General features: G+C 42.0%; 1 non-coding gene across 1 annotated transcript; it reads left to right on the top strand.

The window, feature by feature from the left end:
- Positions 1 to 3,820: 3,820 nt before the first annotated feature.
- Positions 3,821 to 3,927, top strand: LOC114007187 (U6 spliceosomal RNA). The gene has a single exon (XR_003548813.1). It is a non-coding gene; the product is annotated as a U6 spliceosomal RNA (small nuclear RNA).
- Positions 3,928 to 4,342: the final 415 nt, after the last annotated feature.

Genomic DNA, 4,342 nt, shown 5'->3' with positions numbered 1-4,342 from the left:
GCCAGAGATCGCACCCCGGAGGGGATGGTCACGCCGCAATCCCTTCTCCTCCATTCTCCTCTCGGGATCTTGGGCACGCACACGCACCCGGTGTGAGTTTTAAGCCACCGGGTCCGGGACGCGAACCGTGGTTGACTACGTGGGAGTCCAGCGACATAGCCATTACGCTAACTGCTGGTTCCCAAGTAGTCAGACTTTTGTCCACACTTCATTCCCCTTTATTTCTATTCACATATTTTCATCATAATTATTATTTTAAAAAAAGTTTAAGTTTTTTTTTTAATTTTTAACTTTATTTCTTTATATATTTAAATTTGATTCGAGAGGGACAGAGAGAGAAAGTGAGAAAGCAAGCTGCCCGGTCCAGGGCTCAAACCGCAGTCAGCCATGTGGGAGTCCTTAACCACCACTCTGTCGACAGAAAAATATAACCAACTGTAAAATTAATAATTAATAATTAATGCGGTTTATTTCCAAGCCAACTGTGAGTGACCTAGGCCCAGAGAAGAGGCATACATGCCTTTTCTCGGGGTGATCATGTACAGAGGTTCCTTTTATTTGCTTTTGAGATTGACAGACAACATTTAATTAAAAGATTTCCCATTGGTATGGCCCAAAAAGGCGGGACATGTAGAAGCAGGGTGGAGGGGGGGCTTGTAGGTTATAGGTGGGTTCCACAAATTCTTAGGTCGGGAGATTGGAAGGGAAGATCCCTGTCTTAGTTAAAGAAAGGCTTAATCTACATCTTAAGGAAAAGGGAAGTACCCTGTCTTGGGAAGGGATAAGCAAAAGAATACACTAATCAGTTGAAATATGCATCTCAAAGATACTATGCCAGGGACAGGAGGTAGAAGAATCCTGTCAATAGAAAATAAATGGTCTATTAATGTTTGTGAGCATGACTTCCCCAGTCCCCTTTTGAAAAGATTTTGGAAAAATAGGAAAAGTAATCAGACTTCTGTCCACAACTCTACCTGCTGACTCCCATCATAGTTATTAAAGACCTTGAAGGCTAGGTCTGTGAGTTTGGATCATAGGGTCTGAGGACCCTTTTCTGGTTTTTGTAGTCTATGCCAAATATCAGGGGCTGGGATTAGCCTTTCTGGTGTCGGGATCTAAGTTAATGTAGAGGTGAAGAGTCTCTGAAGGCCTAGAGAGGGAGAGCAGAGGTTTTATCTGGACACTGGGTACATTTATCTAAGCTTATTTTATCAATAATTGATGGGCTTAGTGTGGCCCTTTCATCCCTCCAGTATGGCAAGAGCATGTGGTCTCACATCTACAATCTGCAGGCCCATGCTGATAGCCTCAGTGAGGATCTTGGCCTGAGACAGCTGTGGAGCCAGAGGCAAAACTTTGGCTGCTTCAGATCAAGATCATCTTCGTATTTCTTTTTTAGTCCAAACGTAACCTCTCTACAGGATTAGTGCAAGTGGAGAAAATGATGTGAGTGTCTTCTTGCCAGGATAGATCATGAGACAGAGTGGGGTATTTCAATTTTTTAGTAAATTTAGTTGGATTGAAAGAGAAACTGACAAGTTTAACCTCAATTTGCGAGAGATCAGACATTGAGAAGACTCCTCTGTAGGAACACAGGGGGATGGTCACGAAGGAGAAGGATTTGAAAAGTGGTGTAAGATTGGCAGAAGGGAACCTCAGACCTTTGCCACTACATTGGCAGAAACTGTTAAGACTGCCAAGAACTTAGAAGATGAAAGTGCCATTTTTTGGCTACTGCCATGTTGAGTCAGAAGATGGTGTGCTGGGGCTTGGCTTCACCTTCAGGACACAGCGTGTGGAGGCTTCTCCAGAGACAGGAGTAACCTTTGGAATATGATTTTGTGCCTGGAGGGAGAAGTGAGAGAATCAGAGACCCGGAGTAATTTAGCAGACAGAATATCCCCTCGTCAAAGGCCTTTCAGGGACCTAGCAGTGGGGAGGCTATATATGAGCAGGGATAAGGGAACTCTGCTTCCTATTCAGTGTTTCTATGAGCCTAGACTGACTCTAAAAATAATGGCTATTAAAGAGGGGCGGTAAAACAGATAAATCGTTATAAATAATACAAGTTAAAAAGTCACATAGGTAAGCCCAGATTCAAGGAATAGAGAAATGAACTCCCCTCCTTTTGAACAGGGAACTGCATATATGCATTGCTCAGAAATGTTTATACAGGGGGACCAGAAGTTAGTGTAATGGGTATGTCACTGGACTTGCATGTGGTCCACCGCAGTACGAATCCCAGACCTGGTGGCTTAAACTTATGCCGGGCGTGTGTGTGTGTGTGTGTGTGTGTGTGTGTGTGTGTGTGTATGTGCCTGAGATCCTGAGAGGGTAATGGAAGAGAAGGGATTGCAGCATGGCCATCCCCCCTGTCAACAGAAAAATATAACCAACTATAAAATTAATAATTAATAATTAATACGATTTATTTCCAAGCTAACTATGAGTGACCTCGGCCGGAGAAGAGGCATACATGCCTTTTCTCGGGGTGATCATGTACAGAGGTTCTTTTTATTTGCTTTTGAGATTGACAGACAACATTTAATTAAAAGATTTCCCATTGGTCTGGCCCAAAAAGGCGGGACATGTAGAATGGGGGGGGCTTGTAGGTTATAGGTGAGTTCTACAATTTCTAGGTTGGTGATTGGAAAGCAAGATCTGTGTCTTGGGAAGAGATTAGTTAAAGAAAGGCTTAATCTACATCTCAAGGAAAAGGGAAGTTCTGTGTCTTGGGAAGGGATAAGCAAAAGAATATACTGTAATTGGTTGAAATATATATCTCAAAGATACTATGCTAGGGACAGGAGGTAGAAGAATCCTGTCAATAGAAAATAAATGGTCTGTTGATGTTTGTGGGCATGACTTCCCCAGTCCTCTTTTGAAAAGATTTTGGAAAAATAGGAAAAGTAGTCAGACTTCTGTCTACACCCCTGAGGGGTGATTTCTTGCTTTCTGTCTCTCTGTCTCTGTCTTTCTGGAGAATGCATGCACCCTATAGCAAAAACCTCTCCAAGAAAAATATTTATACAGGAACAGGAAGAACTTGTGAGAATTGTCTTTACAGTTAGCCACAATTAGGAAGGTTGTAAACAGGGTAGAGACATATGATCAGATCTGCATTATAGAAATATCACATGCTGGTCACTTCTTAGAGAATAAACATGAAAGCAGCTTTAATGAATGTAGAGATATTGTCAAGAAGCTTTTGCCAAAACACTACTGGACAGTGGGACTCTGGGGGGAAAAAAAGAATAAGAAAGAGAAGTAGGGGCCATTAGTGTAATTAAGGCATAGTGATTAAGGCGCTGGACTTTCACGTAGCTGACCGCTGTTCTAGTCCCAGTCCTGGTGGCTTGAAACTCACACCAAGTTCATGTGCTTGCATGCCCAAAATCCCAGGAGGAGAATGGAAAAGAAGGGCTTGCAGCAGGGCCATGCAGCATGGGCAAATTACTGACAGATAATTTCTCACTTTACCTCTCACTGTTTCTCTTTCTCCAGTGAATGCATATGCCCTATGGCAAAAACCAAAAAAAAAAAAAAAGAGAAAAAGAAAGAAAGGAAGAAAGGAAGGAAGAGAAGGAAGAGCCATAGGGATAGGACAGACACTTATAAAAGAAGATGAGAGGAGGAAAAAGGTTCAAAGATGATTAAAAAGTCAGAATGATAAAGGTGAAGAATGATAATCTTGGGCAGAAAAGAAGCTCTGAAATTGGCAACATAGAGGTTAATGGTGTCCTTTTTAGAACAATCTAAGAGCTGGGGGAGAGTGAAGAATTTATGGGAGGTTTAATGAATTAAAAGCCTTCAGCATGCTGTGCTCGCTTCGGCAGCACATATACTAAAATTGGAACGATACAGAGAAGATTAGCATGGCCCCTGCGCAAGGATGACATGCAAATTCATGAAGCGTTCCACATTTTTTCTCTTACACTGCTGGTGGGAATGTAAATTAGTCCAACCACTATGGAGAACAATTTGGAGATTCCTCAAAAATTTACAAATAGAACTGCCATATGATCCAGCAATCCCATTTCTTGGCATCTACCCAAAGGACAGAAGAATTCCTCATTGGAAAAGTGCTTGCACATCGATGTTTATTGCAGCACTTTTCACAATTGCTAAGACATGGAATCAACCCAAATGCCCCTGTACGGATGAATGGATTGAAAGACTGTGGCACATATATTCTATGGAATACTATTCAACCATTAAGAACAACAAAACCCTGACTTTTGACAGAAAGTGGAAGAATATGGAAGATTTACTGCTGAGTGAAGCAAGCCAGGCTATGAAGGAGAGACACTGTATGTCCCCACTTAATATATACCGAATGTCC

The sequence above is a fragment of the Tupaia chinensis genome, unplaced genomic scaffold, assembly GCF_000334495.1.
Source record: "Tupaia chinensis unplaced genomic scaffold, TupChi_1.0 Scaffold000138_1, whole genome shotgun sequence".
Classification (NCBI taxonomy): domain Eukaryota; kingdom Metazoa; phylum Chordata; class Mammalia; order Scandentia; family Tupaiidae; genus Tupaia; species Tupaia belangeri.
Note: the sequence above shows the minus strand (reverse complement) of the source record. Positions and strands in the feature narration are given on the sequence as shown.